The sequence below is a fragment of the Pseudorasbora parva genome, chromosome 21, assembly GCF_024679245.1.
Source record: "Pseudorasbora parva isolate DD20220531a chromosome 21, ASM2467924v1, whole genome shotgun sequence".
NCBI classification, from domain to species: domain Eukaryota; kingdom Metazoa; phylum Chordata; class Actinopteri; order Cypriniformes; family Gobionidae; genus Pseudorasbora; species Pseudorasbora parva.
Genome location: NC_090192.1, coordinates 17218820 through 17244574, shown reverse-complemented (window position 1 = coordinate 17244574; position 25755 = coordinate 17218820). Strand labels below are relative to the sequence as shown.

The 25755-nt window shown below is 46.0% G+C and overlaps 1 protein-coding gene and 1 pseudogene across 2 annotated transcripts in view; both read right to left on the bottom strand.

Annotated features, from left to right (window-relative positions):
- Nucleotides 1-25755, bottom strand: part of adprh (ADP-ribosylarginine hydrolase) — a 217370-nt gene that overhangs the window by 84218 nt on the left and 107397 nt on the right. The gene's annotated exons all lie outside the window — the stretch shown is intronic.
- LOC137056487 (uncharacterized) lies at nucleotides 17152-18011 on the bottom strand (annotated as a pseudogene).

Below are 25755 nucleotides of genomic sequence, written 5' to 3'. Positions count from 1 at the left end.
TCTCTCTCTTGCTCTTCCGGTAGAATTGTCCGTAAGGCCCATACAAGGAAATTCTGCCCCCATTAACGTCAAAGGGGACGCATGATCGCAAAAAACTTGCCGAAACTTATGACTAACCGGAAGTAGTATTTTTGACAAAGAAATACTCCCATCAAACGTCCACCTTAACTTTTGAAACTTTGTCCATGTTTAGTATGGGATTCCATGTCTTTAACAGTGTAAAAAGATCAGTATGCATGAAACAGCATTTCACCCCCCCTTTAATAAAGGTAAGCTGGAAGTGTCCCATTCACTGCTCCTGAAGTACTGCCCCAAAATAATTAACTTCCATTACACTTCAATGCTCGCACGTACCCAGTTGGCAGTGCTTGACCACACCGAGAATGTTCATTGACAGCAGGCCAGAACCAAAACTGGTAAATTTGACTTACAATACATATCTGACTATAATGTCATAATGCATTAAACTATATATATTTAACATTCTTTTAAGTAATGTATTTACTTTTAAGGTACACCCAGGTTCAATGTAGTGTTTCCAAAACACTCTAAACAGTGGGTGGCCAAAAAGCTTTATGAGTCCTCGACTAAATATTTCAGAGAAGAACTCGTACGTCACATACTTCAAAGGCGCATGGACACCAGTATTTTTTACAAGGACTCTTCTTCACATTTGGAAATACAACCTGTCCCAAAGAACATAGCGCAACAGACACAACCGTCTAAGGTAGACACAGTTTCAAAGCATTTGTCACGATTCACAAGTTAGTTTTGACAATGGTGTCAAAATAGACTGGTGTCAAACAGACTGACAATGGTGTTGTAACGATGAGTCGACAGATTGGGGATCCAAATGCAATTTTATTTAGACAGCAGTTCACAATCAAAGTCCAGAGTTCAGGCAAGATCACAATCCATGTAGGCAGTCCAAACAAACAAACAAACACAACACAACACAACAAGGCAGGTAACGTAGGCAAAAGAGCAGTCCAGAAACAAGCGGTGATCGAAAACCAAGAGACATGAAACCATGACAGAACGCTCAGAATTGTAGTGATTACACTTTACAAGACATCGTGGTGAATGGCAGAGTGAACATGGTTTATAAAGACTGAGGCTAATGGCACACAGGTGTAAACAATAATGGCTGATGTGTCAGGGCAAAGGATTATGGGTAATGAAGTCCAGAGTGGGGATAAATATTGAGGTAGGGAGCTCTCTGGTGGCGATCAGAGGGAGCCCCAGAGGCCTTATTTGTGACAGAGCCCCCCTCCTAAGGAGTGGCTTCCAGACACTCCTATAATTGTCAAGGAGGGCAGTGGAGTGGAGGGCCAGGCCCATGGAGCGGAACAGGACCTGGGACCTGGCTTGACAAAGATGGGCCTGGGCGTGTAGGCGGACCTGGGCCGTGGAGCGTGGACCCTATATCCGAGTAGTGATGTCATATATGTTTCATATAAGGCAATACATTATTAGCGCATATATACATTCTCACGATATATGAAGATATAGGTTTATACCATGTATGAAATACCCATAGAATAATTATTATATATACACATATATTAAAATTATTTAAATGATGATTTTTTTATATGGTACTGTATGTTAATGCCATATATGTAAACAATGTATGTCGAATTTATATATGTAAGTTTATTTCAACATAATATATGCAATCATTCAGTAAGCTTGTATAGGATTTTATATGGATTTATATAGTGGTGTTTGAATCCTGGCATTTCATAATTTGGTTTTGGTTCAGGCTTTGGACATTAAATGCTCCATGTGTGTTTTTCTCCCCGTTGTAAGTGTACAGTTTGAGCATTCGCTTGGTCTCGTGTGAGCATCTAGTTTTGCTTGGGCAGTATACACTCTTTTGTCCATGTGTTTAGGGTTGTTTGTTTAGCATGCGGCTTGTGCTCATCATTAGCCATGGCGTGTACTTTCATGTTTTGTTCTGTGTAGCATGTATCGGTTACTCTGGTACATGGGTGACATTTTTCATCCTGTCCTCTAGAGGGCAACAAATGGAGGAAGTGGTTTTAAGGTTACGAGTAGCATAGAGGAGAGGCATGGCAATGGAGAATGGGTGAAAATGCCTGGAATCACATTGTGTTTGAGAGTTAAGTGAATTGTACATTCTAATGCTTTACAATCTTGTTCAAATGCACATTTTTATGTACCCATAAAAATGTTAATTCATAGTGTTTGGAAGTTTGCAGAGAAGCTTGCAAACTTGTAAAGCTTGTATATCTCTGTTATGGGGCTTGAGTGCACTGATACCTACTTCTTACCTGTGTTGGATTGTGCCAGTGCCTAATCTAGGATTTAGGATTGTATATCTTCATTGCCTGCTGGGACTGGGACTTCTACAACACTCATATAAGAGACTTGCATTGAAGACTGTATATCCTTTTCCCTCTACGGCATTTTGAATAGTTTGGTACTGTTTTTTGTTTGTGTATCACTAGTGTTTTGGGTTTGGAATTTATTTACTGTTTATTTGTTTACTTATAGTGTTGAGCTTTGATATTCACAATGCTGTCTTGGATTTCTGTCCATGTGCTAATTGTTACTATGTTATCTCATTCAGTGGTTAAATAGATACAATTTATTTTCACTCCCTCATTTGAGAATCTTACAGTTAGTTTGAACACAAACTATTGGCAAAAGTGAATTCCCATTTTTTTAGGCTCTCTTATTGTATAAAAAACTAAGGCGAGCCAGTTACAAGCATACTCTCCTTTTTTTGTTTCGATTGTTTATTTTTGAAGTCTAATAAAAAGCCCATTAACCTCTGCACCCTTGAGTCCTTCATCTCTTGCCTCACCTGACAATAAGTAACATTATAAATATTTTATATTTTAAATGTCATTTGTTTTATACATAGTATACATTTTAAGACTCTACGACATTTGACAGTGATAATGATTTGTCACATATATAATTTAAACATATATAATATGTGGACTAAATATATATGTCAATATATGGAATTTCTGATGCTGTGCATATATGTGCATTTATGTTTTTACTCTATATGAGCATATTAGGATATTTCATATATGAGACCTATATGTCAAAATATGTATTATACATACATTAACATATATAATATATGGGATACATTTATATGTCAATATATGGAATTGTTCCGATTTTGAATATGTTTCATATATGTTTTTACTTTATATATCACATATATTGATATTTCATATATAGACATATATTACATTTCCGTATGGGCGGACCTGGACATTCTAGAAGCCATGGAGGTGCGGGCCGTTCAGGGGACCACGGGGGCGCCGGAAGTTCAGGAGACCACAGAGTCCTCTCAGGAGCCTGTTCCTTAGCTGACCACGGCAGGGCGAGGCACCTGGGCGGCGAGGGCAGGGCGAGGCACCTGGGCGGCGAGGGCAGAGCAAGAGGCCTGGGCGGCGAGGGCAGAGCAAGAGGCCTGGGCGGCGCATTCAGGATGGCAGCAACCTCCGGAATGTTCTCTGGGCTCGCGATCCCCGGACTCCTCCTCCTTTTCCTCCTGCGCTTGCGCCGGTGGGTCCGGGGTATGGTTTCCATAGCCGCAGTGAAGCGCAGGACTAGCGATAATCAACACTGGACCTGGTGAACACTGTGAGGGGCCAAGCTCCGTGGCCGTTGGAGCTTGATGCATGGTGCCCCCTCTCAAAAAATATTTAGGGGAAACCTCCTCCTCTACCTCCCCAACATTGTAGGAGGACCCACTTTCTAAGAGAGCATTATCCAAAAACTCAACCAGTGATCTTCGAGGACCTTCTCTGATGAGTTTGGATTTGTACTGATCATTGAGTCCGTAACAAAAAAAGTCAATAAGGGCAAAATCAGGGAAGTCTGTTAAATAAGCAAGGTCCAGGAAATCCCGGGTGTGGTCCTCTAGTGGTCTGTTACCTTGCTTCAGACGGATGAGTTGAATTGCTGGATCCATGTGTGGCGAAGTCTTCTGTAACGATGAGTCGACAGATTGGGAATCCAAATGCAATTTTATTTAGACAGCAGTTCACAATCAAAGTCCAGAGTTCAGGTAAGATCACAATCCATGTAGGCAGTCCAAACAAACAAACACAACAAGGCAGGGAAGGTAGGCAGAGAGCAGTCCAGAAACAAGCGGTGATCGAAAACCAAGAGACATGAAACCATGACAGCCCGCTCAGAATTGTAGTGATTACACTTTACAAGACGTCGCGGTGAATGGCAGAGTGAACATGGTTTATAGACTGAGGCTAATGGCACACAGGTGTAAACAATAATGGCTGATGTGTCAGGGCAAAGGATTATGGGTAGTGAAGTCCAGATTGGGGATAAATATTGAGGTAGGGAGCCCTCTGGTGGCGATCAGTGGGAGCCCCAGAGGCCTTATTTGTGACAGGTGTAAGTTATCTTTACAAAGTAATGATAATACATTCCACATTCCATGATGGTTTTCTTAAGTGGTTTCTGTGTGTGTGAACATTGATGTTGCCTTGTACATTAGCATCCATTTGTCTGTTCAGTGACTGAATGAGGTGTATTTAGCAAAAATTGTACAGGGTAAATTCTTTAAATGAGGATTTTTTTGTAGGTTATCTATTTATAATTACACCACTTTTGTTGTCTTTTTTTGTTGTTGTTGTATTTATTAGGTCTTTACTTTATTTTTCTCTTTGATTTGCAACTATAGTTTGGTTTGATTCCCTTATTGTTGAAAAATACAGTTCCCTTAGCGAGGGAACTTCCCACTTCGTCGAAACGACGAAATGGGGATGCTCCCTAAGCATCAGCGAATCTGAAGTCTGAATAGACACTAGTCCAATCCGATTGGAGTGCAAGATGACGTCATTGTGACGGCATACCCAGAAGTATAAAAGGGGAGCCGGCGCATAACGGCAGTTATTGCTCTTCAGCATAGCGCTCTCTGTGAATTGTCTGTCTATTTACTGTTGTCAGTCCAGTTGTGAAAGTGTGTGAAAGAGAAAAGTAATAAATATGGAAAGAGAGTTTAGGCAGTGTGTGCATCCGTGTCCCCGCTACATTTCGGGCTCGGATACACACCTGCTGTGTGTGCAGTGTCTGGGTGTTCAGCATGCCCGGGCGGCTCTCGAGGTAGCCACCTGTGAGCATTGTGAGCGGCTCAGACTCAGACTGCTCCGCTCTCAGCTGGCTGTGTTCGTTGAGGCCAGCCTCGTGAGCCCCATGGTTCTGGACCCGCGGTCGCTGATGCGGCTCGGCGTCGCAGATCATGGGCTTCACAGTGGGACTTGTCAGAGGGTTTCGGGACTGCTGCGGCACTTTCCCAATCCTCCTCTGACAGTTCCGATGATCTTCCTACCCGTGTGGAAGCCCGCTTGGTGGCATCTTCCCCCGGGTTGGAGGGTCCGATACTTGAGCTGTCTGATTCTGAGGAATAAGATGTGCTCAGCATCGAGGCGGGTGACGTTAAAGAACCATACACACTGCTTCATTCATAAAATAAGGTGCTTGGGCAGTCCCCGAGGGTTACCCGGTGTTCTCCGTTCCCGTGCGGAAGCCAGTGATGCGGCTCTTCCCCGGGATGAAGAACCAGATGCTTGAGCAATCTGATTCCGAGGAATTAGATGTGCTCAGCGTCGACGGAGTGAAGTAAACGAGAGCTCGCCACCTCATAATTCAGGCTCGATCTCGCGTTGCCGAGGTCTGCAACAAAAGTGAACACGCTATCTGTGTACATGTGATACTGTTTGGCGAGGCATGCAGTCAGCTCCTGAGGGTGCTGGCTGTGGTCGTTGAGAAATATCTCGCAGCATACAGAAACGTGTGTTTTCGAGTGTTTCAGCCTTGCGCCTGTGGTCTTTCATCTCGAGGGATGAAAGCCAAATATGTTGGGAACGAATCAAATCTCACGTTGCTGAGGCAGCGTGCAGATGACGATTCGTTAAATACATATTTAAACAGTATGGTCTGGTGATTATGGCTGCATTTAATTCTGAGGAATTTAAATTAAACATTATCTGACTTTGAGGAGTTAGATAAGTCTATTCAGCCTTCATTCAACATGTTCACTTGACGGGTGATTATGGTGGCATTTAGTTCTGAGGAATTAAATGGGATTTATCTAACTTTGAGGAGTGAGATTATCGGCCTATCATCCAAATTGTCTTCACTATATGGGTGTTTTTGGTGGCATTTAATTCTGTTCAATTAAATGGGATTTATCTGACTTTGAGGAGTTAGGTATTTCAGCCTATCATCCAAATTGTGTTCACTTGTATATTTATTGCTCCCGGGGAGCGATTGAGGTCGCCTCCTCTGGAGTCTTCTGGAAGTCGATGCTGCGATCCGCCGTCTACGATGCTCGGGCCACATTGGCTTCCAGCGAATGCATGCTGCTCTAGCCGCCACTAGAAAGACTGCAGCTGGGCAGCGAACGCGTTCGCACACCGAAAATCCTCCCCGACTAAGCCCTGCCGGGTGGCCGCTTCAGGGGGTCGGACAGTAGGCTCGGTGGGTACCAGAGACCAGCCTAGAGAGGCTGGTTCCCCTAGTAGAATATATCGGCGCATAGTTATTATGCTCCTGAAAATATCTGCTTTTGCCCTGTGTACCGTGGGCAAAGGGTACAGACTGCAGTTCAGTGTTCCAATACCGAAGTCATCGGTGTGGTCTGAATGATGGTGTGCCCAGCCCAGTGGCCTGCTGGCCAGCCCCCTCTCCCGGGGAGCGATCGAGGTCGCCTCCTCTGTGGAGTTTTCTGGAAGTCGATGCTGCGATCCGCCATCTACGACGCTCGGGCCACATTGACTTCCAGCGAACGCATGCTGCTCTAGCCGCCTCTAGGAAGACTGCAGCATGGCAGCGAATGCGTTCGCACACCGAAAATCCTCCCCGACTAAGCCCTGCCTGATGGCCGCTTCAGGGGGTCAGGCAGGAGGCTCGGTGGGTACCAGAGACCAGCCTTGAGAGGCTGGTTCCCCTAGTAGAATATCTCGGCGCATGGTTATGCTCCCGAATATATCTGCTGGGGCCCTGTGTACCGTGGGCAAAGGGTACAGACTGCAGTTCAGCGTTCCACCACCGGGGTTTATCGGTGTGGCCTGAATAGTGGTGTGCTCAGCCCAGTGGCAGGTTATGGAACAGGAAGTGTGCTCCCTGATGGTAAAGGAGGCTATATAGTGTATCCCTTCGCCAGACAGGGAGTCCGGCTTTTACGGTCACTACTTCATGGTTCCCAAAGAGGATGGAAGGGTGTGTCTATTAGTAAATCGGAGGTACTTGAACCGTTCTCTGAGGAGATTCAGGTTCAAGATGCTCACTATCCCATCGTGAGTCAGATCCAGTTTGAGGACTGGTTCGTCACAATGTATCTAAAGACGCATATTCCATATCTCCATCCTTCCTGCCCACAGGAGGCCTGAGGTTTGCTTTCGGGGGGCGAAGCGTACCAATATCGGGTTCTTCCCTTCTGCGTATCGAATCCATACCGGGCAGCCTCACTGTTAAGCAGTTCCAGAGACTGCTGGGTCTCATGGCAGCAGCGTCCAGCGTGATTCCGTTTGGCCTGCTGCACATGAGACCCCTCCAGTGGTGGCTGAAAACCAAGGGGTTTTCCCCCAGAGGGAATCCTTTTCGAATGATATGGGTAATGCGCAGGTGCCCTAGTTATATGGAAGAAACCTTAGTTTCTGTCCCAGGGGCCAGTGCTGGGAGCATCCTGTTGCCGGAAATCCGTCTCAACAGACGCCTCTCTCACTGGATGGGGCACGGTCATGGACGGCCGCTTTGCGAGGGGCCCGTGGGAGGGCCGGCATTCCTCCTGGCACATAAATTGCCTTGAGATGATGGCGGTCTACGAAGCTCTCAGGAGCTTTTTCCCGGACCTCCGCGGCCAACATGTCCTGGTACGGACAGACAATATGGCTGTCGTAGCGTACCTCAATCACCAGGGAGGTTTGAGGTCGCGCACTCTAAGCAGATTGGTGCATCTAATACTCCTGTGGTCCCAAGGGAAACTGTTATCCATCAGGGCAATGTATGTCCCGGGGGTCCAAAATCAGGGAGCAGACATCCTGTCGTGGCAGGGGCTGAGGCCCCGGGGAGTGGCGGCTCCACTCCGAGGTGGTGGAGGCCATGTGCGAGAGGTTCAGCTCAGTGGAAGTGGACCTGTTTGCGTCTCGAGAGACGTCCCACTGTGGTTTTCCCTCACGCATCCAGCCCCGCTAGGGTTAAATGCCATGATGCAGACGTGGCCAAGGCTGCGTCTGTACGCATTTCCCCCGATTGCTCTGCTCCTGGGGGTCCTGGAGAGGATTCGTCAACAGGGGGTCAGCCTACTTCTGGAACCTTTGGGTCTGGCCCCTAGAGGCTTGCCTGTCGGCGGAGGTGGTAGAGATCTTACTCAGTTCCAGGGCTCCATTTACAAGGAGACTGTACAGCCTCAAGTGGAATGTCTTTTCCACTTGGTGCAGGGAGCGTGAGGTGGAGCCAGTTAACAGCCCGGTGGCTTCAGTGCTGGAGTTCCTCCAAGATCGCTTCTCTGCGGGTCTAACCCCGTCCACACTCAATGTGGACGTGGCTGCCATTTCATCCTCCACCTCACGTGACGGCGGAAGAAGGGAGGCTTCACCTACTCTGCCCGGTAAGGGTGCTTAGAGTGTATTTGGAGAAGTCTGCACAGTGGAGATCTCAACAGCTTTTTGTGTGTTTCGGCTCACCCAAGAAAGGGTGATTGTCCAGGCGATAACTGGGTATTCTGGGTATGCCGTCATAATGACGTCATCTCGCACGCCAATCGGAATAGACTAGTGTCTATTCAGACTTCAGATTCGCTGATGCTTAGGGAGCATCCCCATTTCGTCGTTCCAACGCAGTGCTCGTTCCCTCTCAGGGAACAAGGGTTATATAAATAACCCGATCATTTGTGACTGTGCAGCTAAATATAATTAAACTTACAATGCTGGCTTTTATGTAAAGTGTCATTACTCTTTATTCTAGATATCTATATATAAATTTGAAGCAATTATAAAATATAGATTGTTTATTAGTGCAAATTACAATGCAAATGTAGTGGCAATCTATTTTTATTTTAGAAATTCAAAGAAAAATGAAGGTTACATTAAAGGGGTACTTCAGCGCTGGGAAGAATAATATGTATTTAAACTGGGTCATCAATGTAGTAGAAATGTAAAATTATTTTTGAATTTGGTGCCTTCTAGACTGAGAAAAGACAGAAAATGTATTTTTGTCTCATGGGGATAAAAGACTACAATTCCCAGAATGCTTCGCTGCCCTGTGAGGCCATTCCCAAAGCCACCAACTTGATTACTGTGACTGAGCGCGTTTCAGTTCATGCCTGTACAAGCTTAACTTTCATAAAAATTAATTTGTAGAAGTTAAAAGACTTACATCCCTCACCATAGCTCCGTTTAAATGAGTGCCTGCAGCTGTGAGCTGAGCTCTGAGTGTAATCTCCAATCCCCAATGCGTGGGTTCAAAACATGCGGAAATGGCTCCCTCTGCTGGCTGTAGTCTTTAGCCTTTGGCCAAATATTCCTCCTATGATGCAAATATCGTCAATTTGCATTATAGGAGGAATTTTTTCTTGTCTCAGGGTGATATGAGGGGGGAAAGCACATTTATTTGAATATACTCCAGGGTTTGTACTGATACAAAGCCATATGCTAATCGCTGAAGTAACCCTTTAAAATTACAACAGGCAGCACTTTCATAAAATTTTTGATTGCACATATATCAATGATAAATGGTAATTCCTATAAAAAAAGGAAAATGCTTACAAATAAAAAATATATATACAATGTTGTGACAAATTATAACAGTACAAAACAAATTTCTACAACATTGCAAATGCATTGTCTGCCTTTGTGAAGGACACATAATGTCCAGAGGGGGATGAATATTTATCACGGATGGCTTTCACCACACAAGAGGGTAAAACTTTTCTATTTCTTCTATCCAGATATTCCCCCTTCAGCATCCACTCCAAAACAACACGATACGCCACAAATCTGCACTGTCTGAAATATAATGCATTAATTATAATTAATTAATTGGTTTATAATGCACCTTATAATCATTGCAATAATAATAAAAAAATACAACACTCACTCTATTGACAGCGTGCCATTGGGTCCCTCTGGCCTTGGACGTCACCACCAGTTTGTTCGTGGCAAACTAAACACAACGTGCAAAACGCTGCGACTCAACAGCGGAGAAAACTCAGGATCTTCAGTTCAGGAAGGTGTGTGATGCGATACTGTCCATGTCCTTGTCGTCTACTAGTTGTGGCATTGCTATGTTCCATTCATGACAACATATGCGCTCCACTTCTGTTGGCATCTCACAACACTTGCTACAAGAACACCACCAATTTTGAAAAGATCTCTGTCTCTCTGAGGCTTGAAGACATGCTGATGCAGCGAATGCTTCCTCCATCGCTTTGAGTTCTTGATCAGTGTATTCTGGTTCAAATAAATATGGTTGTGAAAAAAATTGTTGTCTGTTAATATATCGAAATCTTCTTCCATTGCGATGTCCTGTACGTCTAAATATGTTTAGATCTTCACAGTGACAGGTAACACTTCCAAAATTTCTTTGTAAACAATGAGAGACGAACACGCGCGAGAGATCCACTTCCGGCGCTTTCCGCGCTTGCGCAGACTAATCCGCGCCCTCGGATCAGTCGGATGTAGTGGTGTACAAGAGGTACAAGAGGTTCAGTGTGTACTCACGATGGGGAATTGTTTAATTTGGACTTCTGTGTGTATGCTCTTTGAGGTGGTGACCATAGACCTGTATTATGTGAGGCACAGACAGGAAACTGTTTGACCTAAAATGATCAAAATTGAAACCACTGGGGAAACAAATACTCCTACATCTCGGATGCCCATGAGGTAAGCTAAAACATATCAAAGTTTAATTTCAAAGTGAACTATCCCTTTAAGAGCTTGCATAAGTACTGGGGAGCTAAACCATTTAGTGCTTTGTAAGTAATAATAATTTTAAAATGTATGCAATGTTTAATAAGAAGCCAGTGCAGTGTTGACAGAACTGGACTAATATGATCGTACTTCCTGGTTCTAGTAAGAACTCAAGCTGCTGCGTTTTGGACTAGTTGGAGTTTGTTTATTAAGCGAGCAGGGCAACCACCCAGTAGAGCATTACAATAATCTAGCCTTGAGCTCATGAACGCATGTACTAACCATTAAGGCATTTTGCATTGAAAGCATGTGCCGCAATTTAGATATATTTTTAAGATGGTAGAATGCGGTTTTACAGATGCTAGAAACGTGGCTTTCAAATTAAAGATTGGTATCAAAGAGCACACCCAGGTTCCTCACTGACGATGAGGGCTTGACAGAGCAGTCATCAAGTGTTAGACGGTATTCTAGGTTACTACTTGTGAAGCTTTTCTGTCCAGTAATTAAAAATTCTGTTTTATCTGAATTAAGTTGCAGGAAATTACTCTTCATCCAATTTTTTATATCAGCTATGCATTCCGTTAATCTTGTGAATTGGTAAGTTTCGTCAGGGCGTGAGGAAATATAGAGCTGAGTATCGTCAGCATAATAATGAAAACTAATGCCTAATGATATCTCCCAGTGGTAGCATATACAGGGAGAAAAGCAACGGTCCTAACACTGAGCCTTGCGGTACTCCATACTGAACTTGTGATCTGTGTGACATCTCTTCATTTACTGCTACAAACTGATAATGGTCAGATAAGCACGATTTAAACCATGCCAATGCAGTTCCACTAATGCCAACATCATTTTCGATTCTATTCAAAAGATTATTGTGATCGATAGTATCGAATGCAGCGCTAAGATCAAGTAACAGTAATAGAAAGATACAACCACGATCAGATGATGAGTAAATATTTGTAACTCTAATTAGAGCAGTCTCAGTACTATGATACGGTCGAAATCCTGACTGGATATCCTCACGTATACCATTTCTATCTAAAAAAGCAGCCATACCCCTGGTGGAGTGCGCCCGGACAGCCAGTGGAGACGTGCTGCCCAACCGCCTCATAAGCAAGTGAGATGGCCTCGACCACCCACTTGCTCATTCTCTGCTTAGATACTGGAGCCCCCTTTTTCTGGGCTCCGAAACAGACGAACAGTTGATCGGTCTTTCTCCACAGGTCAGCTCTGTGGACATATGTATCTAACGCCCTGACAGGGCACAGCAGATTTAACCTTTCCTGGTCTGACGTCATGAAAGGAGGAGGACAGAAGGCTTGTAGAGTAATGGGGCCCGTTGGGCTCGTAGGAACCTTGGGGATGTAACCTGGTCTGGGATGCAGAAAAGCCTTTACCATAACAGGCGCAAACTCTAGGCATGAGGGCCCTACTGACAGAGACTGAATATCTCCTATTCTCTTTAGAGACGAAATGGCCAAAAGGAAGATGGTCTTTAGGGTGAGGAACTTCTCTGAAACCTCCTCTAAGGGTTCAAACGGAGGCTCAGATAAGCCCTGCAAAACAATGGCCAAGTCCCATGCCGGGACCCTCGAGTCCATAACCGGCCTCAACCTTAAGGTACCACGGAGGAAACGTGTAATTAGAGGGTGTCTTCCTAAAGACAGCCAGGGCCGCCACGTACACCTTTATTGTGGAGGGGGTCAACCCTGCCGAGAACCTTGCCTGCAGAAACTCCAGCACTGTACCAACCGGGCAGTTAACTGGGTCCCACTGGTGTTCTCTGCACCATGCTGAGAAAAGTTTCCATTTCAAAGCGTACAGCTTCCTCGTGGACGGAGCTCTGGAGTGAAGGATGGTCTCTATGACCTTGGCCGAGAGACCCTCCTCTATGAGCCTGGCCCCCTCAGAGGCCAGGCCCACAGTTTCCACAACTCTGGGTGTGGGTGCAGGAATCTCCCGCCCGCCTGAGAGAGCAGATCCCTCCTGGTCGGAATCTCCATAGGAGAGCCTTCCAGGAGAGATATCAGGTCCGAAAACCATATTCTGGTCGGTCCAAAAAAGTGGTTCTCTGAGCCAGAGAAAGCACACTCTTCTTGGCGTTCAGCCTCAACCCCAATTTCGACATGTGTGCGAGAACAGCATCTCGATTCTGAACCGCCATCTGTTCGGTATGCGCTAGAATAAGCCAGTCGTCGATATAATTCAGTATGCGGATGCCCTGCAGACGCAACGGCGCCAGAGCTGCATCCACACACTTGGTGAATGTGCGGGGTGACAGTGCTAGACCGAAGGGAAGTACTCGATATTGGTATGCCTCTCCCCCGAAGGCAAACCTCAGAAACTTCCTGTGATATGGAAGGATGGAGACATGAAAATACGCATCTTTGAGATCTATGGTGACAAACCAATCCTCCGATTTGATCTGATATACAATCTGTCTGAGTGTGAGCATCTTGAACTTGAGCTTGGCCACTGAGCGATTTAATAGATGCAGATCTAATATCGGGCGTAAGCCCCCATCCTTTTTTGGCACGAAGTAACGGCTGTAAAACCCAGACTCCCTGCTGGGAGGAGGAACCCTCTCTATAGCCCCCTTTTGCAGGAGTGTCTCTACTTCCTGTGCCATTACCAGAGCCTGCTTCGGGCCCACCTCTGTGGGTAGGACACCGCTGAAGGGAGGTGGCCGCCTTTTGAATTGAATGGCGTACCCCCTTTCGATTATCTTCAGGACCCAATGAGATATATTCGTTTCCACTCGTCTAGAAAATCTACTAAGGGAACCAGCCTCTCGAGGCTTGCCTCTGGTGTACTTTGAACAGCAAGCACAGCGCCCTGAAGCGGCGGAGACCGACTGCGCCCCGGCGTTGCGGCGGGGTTGGCAGCGCGGCCCCCAGGGGGCGCCGCAGGGAAACGGGTACCGTTGGCAGGGGTAAACACCGTTGGCAGGGGTAAACACCGTTGGCAGGGGTAAACACCGTTTCCCTACGGGGGGAACCACCCTCAGCATCCTGACGCTTCTGGCGTCAGGAACGCTTAGACGAGGCCTTCTTAGCGATCAGAACTATCCTCAGATCAGCCCTGCCCCTCGAAGGCCTCGCCTGAGAGCGCCGCCCCTCGTCCCCGCGCTGAGGGGGAGTTCGGGTGGCGACGCTCTGTTTTTGTTGTGCCCTGTGAGCGGAGCTCGTACTCGGCTTGGGCTGCTTATCAGCAGCAGCCCCAGGGACCTGGACCCAGAGAGGGAAAAACTGCTTTAGCGCCGCAGCTTGCTTCTTTGACTCCTGGAATCTCTCGGTGACAGTGTGTACTGCGTCACCGAAGAGGCCGCCCGAAGAGAGCGGCGCGTCCAGCAGGAAGCTTTACTCCCTCTCCTTTATCTCGGTGGGGTTGAGCCATAGATGCCTCTCCGGTGCTGCCATAGAGCGGCCCACACATCTGGCCGTCTCCTTGGTGGCCCGGAGAGCAAGATCTGCTGATGTTCTTAGCTCGTTAATAATTTCTCCCCCCACCTCATCACGTCCATCTAGGTCCCTAAGCAGGTCAGCCTGATACGCCTGCATTATTGCCATTGTATGCAGGCATGCGGCAGGCTGACCTGCTGCCGAGTACGCTTTGCCCACCAGTGCCGACGTTGTTTTTAATGGTCTGGTGGGTAAAGGCGGGGCCTTCAGGGACGATGCCGAGGAAGGCGAGAGATGGCTCGCAAGCGTCTCTTCTACCTTTGGCATCACCCCATAACCATATTGCTTCAGCCCGACGATGTTGCTGTAGACCGAAGTCTGCGGGCTGAATACATGATATGATACCGGTCTCTTCCATGATCTTGCCGCCTCGGTGTGCAAATCATGGAAGAACGGCAGGCCCCGGCGCTGAGGTTCTGAAGCGCGAGAGGGCAGGAATCTCTCATCTAGTTTACTAGCACGCTTTCTTCCTGCCTCTGATCTTTCAGTGGGCCAGTCGATGTTTAATCTGGCCACTGCTTGCGTCAAAACCTCAACGAGCTCCTCACTCGCAGGGGACTGAAGTGGCGAATCTTCAGTCGCGATGCTCTCAACGTCCACCTCCTCAGAGCTGGATAGTTGGAGCACCGGCGACTCTCTCGGGGGGGAAGAAACCGCAATGCGTGCTTCCAAGCCCCGAAAAGAGCCGCTGGACGGTGCAGGTGAGGGCAGAGATAAGGCAGCGCCCGTCTCTAACCCCTCTGCAACGTCCAATTGTGAACCCCACGACTGCAGCCTCCGCTCTGCCTCGGCAGCAGCGGGACCAGAGCCGCGGGGAACACGAGCCGAGAAACCCTCCTCAAAGAGTGCCCGGCGAGAGCGCAGCGTTCTCAGCGGTAGTCTCTCACAGTGCTCACAAGCAGCCCCCTCGATGGCTGCCTGGGCAAGCTGCGCTCCCAAGCAGGCAACACAAAGAGCGTGTGTATCCCCACCCGTGATGTAGCGTGGGCAGGGATGAACACACCTCTTGAACTGACTGCTATCACTCACCATTTTCAATCTATTTATTTTCTCTTTTTTTTGTTAATATATAATATATTTAACAAAAGGGTGGAAAAATCTTCTAAATAGACAGACAAAAACACCAAATAGACAGACAGGTTCAAACAAATCGCTTGCTGAAGGCACAGAAGCTAGTTCCTGTTTGTTTTCACGGACGCTTTATAGCTTCCGGTCGATGACGTCATCACGCCGATGATTGATCGATCTTCCGATGGAATGGTTCTACACGCACTTCACGACGCATTAACGCAGAGGCGTTCTCACAGCATTTCGACTCAGCTCGATTTCCCCGAAACGGAACGGTAGATTTGAGATTGGCCTGTAATTGACTAATTCTTTAGGATCAAGTTGCATATTTTTTAATAGGTGGTTTAATTATAGCCAACTTAAAAAAATTCGGTATATATCCTAAATTCTATAAACTATAATACTGATCTGCCAACATGGTCACTCTATGATAAATTAAAATAAGCTGATAACATCACTGTTTTCTTTTTATGGCCTTTCTGTATGCAATCATGCTCTCTTTCCACAAATTGCGAAAAACCTCCAGTTTTGTTTTCTTCCAGCTGCGCGCCATTTTTCTGGCTGCTATTTTAAGGGCCCGAGTGTGCTCATTGTACCACGGCATTGGATTATTTGCTTTAATCTTCTTAAAGCAAATAATCCAATAGTTATTTAATCCAATAGCATATAATCCAATTGCCAGGGAGCAACTATGTCTAAAGTGCTAGTTAAGAGAGAGTCAATAGTTTCTGTTGCAACATCAAGTTCCTCTTGGCTATCTGTAATGCTGAGGAGATGTAACTGATGAGGTAGCTACATCAAGTATACATGATATTAGGTAATGATCTGAGATGTCATCGCTCTGCTGCAGAAATTTAACAGTATCAACATTTATTCCATGTGACATTATTAGATCTAAAGTATGATTAAGGCGGTGAGTGGGTCTCGATACATTATGTGGTCTAACTCCAATGAAGTTTAGAATGTCTCTAAATGCCAGTCCCAATGCGTCATTTTTATTGTCTACATGGATCACCATAAAATCACCAACAATTAGTACTTTATCTGCAGCCAGTACTAACTCTGATAGAAAACCAGCAAATTCTTTGATAGAGTGTGTATTGTGCCCTAATGGCCTGTATACAGTAGCCAACACAAATGTCAAACGGGATTCATTATTTACACTCCACAATGTTACATAAAGCACCAAAACTTCAAAGGAATTATATTTGAAACTAGACTTCTGAGTAATACTGAATATATTATTATAAATTACAGCAACACCTCCCACTTTACCTTTCAGACGTGGCTCATGCTTATAACAATAATCTCGGGGTGGTGCACTCATTTAAAGTAATAGAGTTGTCAGGTTTTAGCCAGGTTTCTGTCAAACACAGCACATCTAGGTTATGTTCTATAATCATATCATTAACAATAAGCGTTTTTGGCGAAAGGGATCGAATATTCAGCAACCCAAGCTTTATCAATTGTTCATCTGTAGTATATCTGTTGTTTATTTGTTGGACATCAATTCAATTTTTACTGTTGAATGGTTTAGATGGCTTTTTTTTATTTACTAATCCGGGGAACAGACATAGACTATATGTGATAATATCTAGGTAAAAGAGTCTCTATGTGCTGGGATTTATCTGACTCTGGTGACGTGAGACAGCAAGCAGACGGTTTGTTTGCTTCCTGACCTGGGCCCCAGTGATTCAAGGTTTAGATCTAAGACTATGTGCCAAATTACTAGAGAGAAGAGCAGAACCAGCTCAGGAAGGATGAATGCCGTCTATCTTCAACAGGTCAGGTCTGCCCCAAAAAACTTTTCCAATTGTCTATGATGTCATTTTGCGGACACCACTTAGACAACAAGCCATTGAGTGATGATAATCTGCTAACTATTTCATCACTCCTTTTAACCTGGAGGGGACCAGAGAAACAGACTGCCTTTGACATCATACTTGCTAGTTTACACACCTCTTCAATGTTAATTTTGGTGATCTCCGACTGGCGAAGTCGAACATCATTTGTGCCGACGTGAATAATAATCTTAGAGAATTTACGATTAGCTTTAGCGAGCACTTTTAAAATTGCGTTGATGTCAGGCACACTTGCTCCCGGTAAACATGTGACTATGGTGGCTGGTGTCTCTATTTTCACGCTCCATGTAATAGAATTGCCAATAACTAGGGCACTTTCAACAGGATCCTCAGTGGGTGCGTCACTGAGTGGGGAGAACCTTTGATGTTCTAATTGGAACGGAAGAGTGTTTTTTAGATCCACTACTATGACGTCTCACATTTACCCAATTGCCCAGCTGCAAGGGCTTAGCTGGAACCAAACAATGAATGTTCACTAAGCTAGTTGCATCCAAAGCAGTATCTAAAGCTGTTACATTCTCACTACTCTCTCATAAAGTCTGGATGCGTGCCTCTAATTCTGAAATCTTCTCCGTCAGCCCGACTATTTCCTTACATTTATTACATGTGAAGCCCTGTTCACCAATGGAGATAGATATGCTAAACATGTAGCTTTCAGTGCAAGTGTCAATGACAGGAGGAGAAGAAGACATGCCTTACCGTCTTTGTTGATGAATCCAAAACTTACCACAGTTGTTTGAAGAACTCAGAAAACAGGAGACCCAGGTGTCAGGATGGAAAGCTACCAGGCTAGTGAAAAGCTAACACGTGGTAGTGATTTAGAGTAAAAGCTATTGATGTCAAATTTAACTTAATAGGCTTTATTAAACAATATATGGTGATGAGTAGGTTATATTTAGCAGTATAGATAACAAAGAAAATATATCAAATGTAGATTCAAATGCAACTATACAAAGCTACAAACACTGAGGCAGGCAGCAGCAGCAGGTAGACAGGAGAAATCGATCAGGAACAATACTGGAATTATTGAAAGCAGCTGAGAATGCCCCCAATAAACACATTCACACACGTGGCAATGACCAAACAAAGGCTAACTCCTCCACACACACCGCGAGAATACACCAAAAATAATAATACACACCACACCACTGCACGACACAGACACACTTATCTAACAACAAATGAACAAACAATGAAATGAGAAAAGTTACAAACACTTACTGAGTAGTTTTTGTTACATACTAGCCTTTCTTTCTTTTAGTCTAGGGCTATAGGCATAGCAGTAACAAAGTTTTGGAGAGAGAGAGCACAGGAACATCTTGTCACCAGCCCCAGTAACACACATCCAAAACCAATGAGCTTAAGAAAAGTATTTATTGAATCAAAAGAATATAAAGATAAGATAAACGGAAACAAACTTCAGGAGGGGGCAAAGGCCAACAAAACAAACAAAGGATTTCTAACTCAGTTTTAACCCTAACTTACCTAAACATTAAACAAAACTTAAATAAATAACAAATAAACTTCCCTTTCTTCCTGACTACACATAACCAGGATAAACGCAAAGTTAAACAAAAATGGCACCCACCTCCCTACAAGTTTCCTTCAAAGAAATTCTTAAAGCCTAAACAAAACTAGAAGTCCTCAACTACATCTACAAGTGCACCAATTCTTAGCAGGTTTTAACACAACAGGATGAAGCTATCTGGAGCCAGTGAAAAGCAGTCCATGTGGCAAGTTAGCATCTGCAACCCTCTCTCTCCCTTTGCTGTGAGATGGTGCTGGCTTTTTATGCTGACTTTCTCCTGGCTGCAGCCAATCAGTGAAGCTGAGGTTAATGGGCAGCAAATCAGCAACAGGTGATCCCAATCACCTGCATGAATATAGTGACAGTAGACATGGAGAGAAACAAAAGAAAACAAACACCACAAAGCACGTAACACCCCCACCATTAAATTTTACAACCCACAGATTGTAAAATAAACTACTCAGAGAAACTCCACTAGAAATGCAATTCAAACGTAACTTGGTTAACCAACCCACTTAAGGCTCCACATCTGCAGTTCTAGAGAGCGCATCCGCCACCACATTGTCTTTTCCACGGATGTGCTGGAGGTTAAGGTTATACTCCTGGACAATTAGGGCCCAGTGCATCAAGCGCTGATTAGAGTTGGACATGCGGGAGAGAAAAATCAGTGGGTTATGGTCAGTGTACACGTTGATAGGGATTGCACTACTTCCTAAATAAACCTCGAAATGCTGAAGAACTAGAAGCAAAGCCAGGGCCTCCTTTTCAATTGTACTGTAGCGTAGCTGACATTTCGAGAACTTCTTTGAGAAGTAGCAGATTGGGTGGCCAATTCCATGGGAGTCCTCCTGCAACAGGACTGCTCCAGCACCGGTACCACTGGCATCTACTTGGAGTTTGAAAGGCAGGTCAAAGTTAGAGGCAGACAACACTGGGGCATGGCAAAGGAGATCTTTTGCAGCCTTAAAAGCAATATCACACTCAGTGCTCCACTTAAAACTCTTGGTAGTACTAAGAAGGTCCATAAGGGGTGACACAACAGTGGAGAAATTACAACAAAAACCCTGATAGTACCCACTCATACCCAAGAATCGGCGTAAATCACGCTTGTTACAGGGGATTTAGGAAACTCAAGTATGGCAGCCACCTTGGCCTCAACTTGCTTGACACATCCCTGACCAACTTGTTTCCCTAGATAGGTTACCACAGCTTTACCTATTTCACATTTGGGGAGATTCAAGGTTAGAGAAGCAGCCGCCAAGCGACTGAATACCAACTCCAAGGTTTTGACATGATCTTCCCAGGTTTTTGAATAGATGACTACATCATCTAGGTATGCGTCACAATTCGGCACTCCTGTCAGAACCACCTGCATAAGGCGCTGGAAGGTGGCAGGAGCATTTCTCATGCCGAAAGCTAGAACCTCATATTGTAGGAAGTGTTCAGGAGTGACAAACGCAGAGATCTCAGATGCCCTTGAAGTTAGCGGGACTTGAGTTTTTCTTTGACTTCATAAGGACCTGAAAATTTAGCTTGGAACACAGAACCCGGATCAGGCAAGAGAACAAGAACACTGTCACCAGGTTTAAAACTATGACTCATGCTTCTTTTATCGTAGCAGGTCTTCATTTTTGACTGAGCTGTAACCAAGTGGTCTCTGGCAAGTTCACAGGCCTTATGCAATCGCTCACGAACAGTAATGACATGGTCAAGAACAGCCCCTGGAGAGGAGTCTTTAGCTAATAATTGCTCAATTAGCAACTTCAAAGGACCCTGCACAGTGTGCCCTAAAACAAGATCAGCGGGACTAAACCCAAGACTCTCTTGCTCTGCTTCACGAGCAGCAAACATAAGGTATGGAAGACCCTCAGCCCAATCCTTCCCATCGTATGCAATAGGAGCGTAACATTGATTTAAGGGTTTGATGAAAAATTGAAAGCTGATGTTTAACCCCTAACTCAGCAAGGGTATTCTGAGTGAATACCTTTGAGGTGAAGTTAGACCCTTGATCAGTTTGCACAACATGAGGCAGACCAAAGGTAGTGCAGAACTTCACCAACTCTTTAATTACCACTTGGGCTCTAATCGAACGTAACAGTATCGCTTCTGGGAAGCGAGTTGCGGTACACATGATTGTCAAAATATATTCGTGTCCTGACCTGGATTTGGGTACCGGACCCACATAGTCAACAAGGAGTCGCTCAAAAGGTTCTCTCATAACCGGTATCGGCTGCAAGGGGGCAAGTGAAGTTAATAAACGTAATTTCGGGAGGAGTACGCCCATCTAATCTTTCAATTAAGACCAAGGTATAAAACCAGCAGCTTACCTCTTCCCCTTTTTGGTTCCTGAAGCATTTGGCCTGCCCAACTCTGCTTGACTGGCTGCGCTGCTCATTTCACCTGTTGATCTCCAGACCGCCGGTCTCTCCGCTCCACATAACACCTCGCTCAAGAAAACCTCTTCTTCCATCTAGAATCATAACGGGGCTCGGTCGATCCTCATCGCGATGCATCGAGGCCTTCATCATCATCAACATCATCCTCTTCAGCAGTAACGTTAAGCCTCGTACCTCCTGCTGAGGAGTCCGTCGACGCGCTCAGGCGTTATCCAGCGCGGGTTTTCCATTTCACCCAGAGGAATTCAAAAGCGCAACTTCACGATCTGTGTTTTCACCAAAACTCTCTCTCACGCCGCATTCAGCGTTCTCGCAGCAACACGCAAACATCAACACAAACAACTGCACGATCTATACGGTCCGTTTCAGTTTCAGCCGGCAGCCGCAGCTGCCGACGCTTTCACGTCCGCCCCTTAATTCGGCCGGTACTATCGCGGCCGCAGACATTAGTTCCGCGTCTGCTCGCAATAGTTCCACGGCCTCTTCGACTGTTACCTTTCACCCTCCCACAGGTAAGTATAGCTTCTTCTGTTCTTCTTTTCACGCTTCCTATATTTCTGTGCTTTCTGGCTTTTATTCTCTGTTAAATCAAGAAAAGCTATATAATACATTTCTCCTCTGCTATTGAAGCAGGCCCAAAGCGTGAGGCTGCCTCCGCAAACGGTCCTGCCCCCCCTCCCTTAATTTCTTCTCTGCTATAGGTGCAGACCCAAAGCGTGAGGCTGCCTCCGCAAACGGTCCTGCCCCCCCCTTTAATTTCTTCTCTGCTATAGGTGCAGACCCAAAGCGTGAGGCTGCCTCCGCAAACGGTCCTGCCCTCCCCCCCCCCTAATTTCTCCTCTGCTATAGGTGCAGACCCAAAGCGTGAGGCTGCCTCCGCAAACGGTCCTGCCCTCCCCCCCCTTTAATTTCTTCTCTGCTATAGGTGCAGACCCAAAGCGTGAGGCTGCCTCCGCAAACGGTCCTGCCCCCCCCCTTAATTTCTCCTCTGCTATAGGTGCAGACCCAAAGCGTGAGGCTGCCTCCGCAGATGGTCATGCCCCTCCCTCTCTTTTCTTTTCTCCGCCGCCATTGGAGCCGATCCAAGCATGGGGTTGCTCCCCAAGCTTTCTATTCTCCAACCTTATTCCATCCAGCTTCTGCTTCCTCTACAGTTTATTGCCTCCTTCTCAGCTGCATTGCTCTTACAGTTCCTACTACATCATTGCTATGGATCCATCACCTGTCTCCACCAAGCCTCCGCGCCTCAATCACCCCAGGAGGTTGGTCCCAGTATAGCTCATAAGCCCCGCCCCTCCGTGGTTTCTAATGGATACGAGTTGAACTAAACAATCAAATTACACTTTATATTTTCCAAGATGTTTTCTGTCTTTTAAGGCAGTTTTATCACTATGATTTTATTTCAAGTATTTGTTTTAAATAAGTTTAGCTTAGTTAGTTGTTTGACGCTATAAAAGTTGTCACTGAGGAACCAGCAGACTTTTTCAGGAGAAGAGTGGAGTTTTTATCTTAATTTCTATATTTCCCAGATTTTGGCATAAATATTAAGAGCATTAGCCCGAAGGTGGACACCGTTCCAACCCCAGCATTGCAATCCTACTGGACAACTTGGAGAGCTTTTTCAAACAATTCCTACAACCAACTTGTTTCCCCAAATTCTCCCTCTTTTTCAATTTTTGATGTCATACGAGATGTCCACCCAATCTAGTACCATCAAAGTCTATCTCGGCTGCTTTAAATTTCTAATCTCATCAAAAGCAATAAACGGATCAATTAAAAAAAAAAAAAAAAAACTGCCTTTTCATTCCTATCTTCAATCTCCCGACACCCATCCAGCAATATCAATATCTTTCCTTCTCCCTTGCCACAGGGAGGTGCTGATCTCCTCACTTCTCGACCCGCTGTTTTCTGATGAGAACAACCTTCCTGTCACCAGGCAGTGAAGTTCATTAAAAAAGCTTCAGCAGATCCCCACCCACTCTGGTAATTAGGCTTACTTATATTCACCTCACTTCTTCCGCAATGGAGCAGACACCACCGCAGGCCAAAAAAGACTGCCACACCATCAATTAAACTATTGGGTTGGTGGTCCTCAGAGGCCTTTCGATTTTACTTTGTTCGGACCTCAGCCTCATCAAACAAGCCATCTTTGCTTGACGCTGCAGTGCTCTGCCAATTTGATACTGCTGCTGCAGTATTTGGATTTACTAGATATCACCATTGTAGTCCTTCACTTAATGCCACAGTCCCTCGCTTGATGCTCCAGGGCTTTGCTTGCCACTACAGTGCTCCTCCAGTTTAATGCTGCCACTGCAGTGCCCTTATTATTTAATGCTGCCACTGCAGTGCTCCGTCATTTTGATGCTGCCACTGCAGTGCTCCTACTATTTAATGCTGCCTCTGCAGTGCTCCTCTTATTTGATGCTGCCACTGCAGTGCTCCTCCAGTTTGATGCTGCCACTGCAGTGCCCCACTATTTAATGCTGCCACTGCAGTGATCCGTCATTTTTGCCGCTGCCGCTGCAGTGCTCCTCCAGTTTAATGCTGCTGCTGCAGTGCTCCTCCTATTTGATACTGCCACTGCAGTTCTCCTCCTATTTGATGCTGCCTCTGCAGTGCCCCACTATTTAATGCTGCCACTGCAGTGATCCGTCATTTTTGACGCTGCCGCTGCAGTGCTCCTCCAGTTTAATGCTGCTGCTGCTGCAGTGCTCCTCCTATTTGATACTGCCACTGCAGTTCTCCTCCTATTTGATGCTGCCTCTGCAGTGCTCCTCCTATTTTGATGCTACAGTGCTCCTCCAGTTTAATGCTGCCACTGCAGTGCCCTTACTATTTAACGCTGCCACTGCAGTGCTCCTACTATTTAATGCTGCCACTGCAGTGCTCCGTAATTTTGATGCTGCCACTGCAGTGCTCCTCCACTTTGATGCTGCCACTGCAGTGCCCCTACTATTTAATGCTGCCACTGCAGTGATCTGTCATTTTGCCGCTGCTGCAGTGCTCCTCCTATTTTATGCTGCCGCTGCGTTGCTCCTCCAGTTTGATGTTGCCGCTGCAGTGCTCCTCCTCTTTTGATGCTACAGTGCTCCACCACTTTGACACTGCCGCTGCACTGCTCCTCTTATTTGATGCTGCCCCTATAGTGCTCTTCCAGTTTAATGCTGCCACTTGCAGGGCTCCTCCCTTTTAATGCTGCTGCTGCAGTGCTCCTCCAGTTTAATACTGCCACTGCAGTTCTCCTCCTATTTGATGCTGCAGTTTTCCTCCTATTTGATTCTGCCACTTCAGTTCTCCTCCTATTTTATGCTGCCGCTGCAGTGTCCCTCCTATTTTGATGCTAAAGTGCTCCACCATTTTGATACTGCCGCTGCAGTGCTCCGCCATTTTTACACTGCCAATGCAGTTCTCCTCTTATATTGATGCTGCAGTTTTCCTGCTATTTGTTTTTGCCACTGCAGTTCTCCTCCTATTTGATGCTGCCGCTGCAGTGTTCCTCCTATTTTGATGCTACAGTGCTCCTCCTTTTTGACACCGTCGCTGCAGTGCTCCTTCTATTTGATGCTGCCGCTACAGTGCTCCTCCAGTTTCATGCTGCCACTCCAGGGCTCCTCCTTTTTAATGCTGCTGCTGCAATGTTCCGCAATTTGACGCTGCTGCAGTGCTCCATCAATTTGATGCTGCAGTTCTCCTCCAGTTTAATGCTGCCACTGCAGTGCACCTCCTATTTAATACTGCCGCTGCAGTGTTCCTCCTATTTAATGCTGCCTCTGCTGTGCTACTCCTATTTGATGCTGCCACTGCAGTGCTCCTCCTTTTTCGATGCTGCAGTGAGCCGCAATTTGATACCGCCGCTGCAATGCTCCTCCAATTTTATGCTGCCGCTGCACTGCTCCTCCATTTTTGATGCTGCCCCTCCAGTGCTCCACAATTTGATACTTCCACTGCAGTGCTCCACCATTTGATGCAGCCGCTGCAGTGCTTCGCAGTTCGATGCCGCAGTGCTCCGCAATTTGATTCTGCCACTGCAGTGCTGCGCCAATTTTATGCTGAAGTGCTTCTCCTATTTGATGCTGCTACTGCAGTACTTCGCTAATTCGTGACTTCCGCTGCAATCCTTTGCTTGATTCTGCCGCTGCAGTGCCCAGTGCTCCACAATTTAATATTGCCACTGTAGTGCTCCTCCAATTTGATGCAGCCGCTGTAGTGCTTCTCAATTTGATACTGCCACTGCAGTGCTTCGTTATTTGTGACTGCCATTGCCATGCTTTGCTTGATACTGCCACTGCAGTGCCCCGCTAATTTGAGACCGCTGCTACAGTGCCCTGCCAATTTGAGACTGCCGCAGCAGTGCCATGCCATTTTGAGACTGCCGCTGCAGTGCTCCGCCAATTTGAGACTGCCGCTACATTGCCCCGCCAATTCGAGACTGTCACTACAGTGCCCCGCCAATTCGAGACTGCCGCTGCAGTGCCCCGCCAATTCGAGACTGCCGCTGCAGTGCCCTGCCAT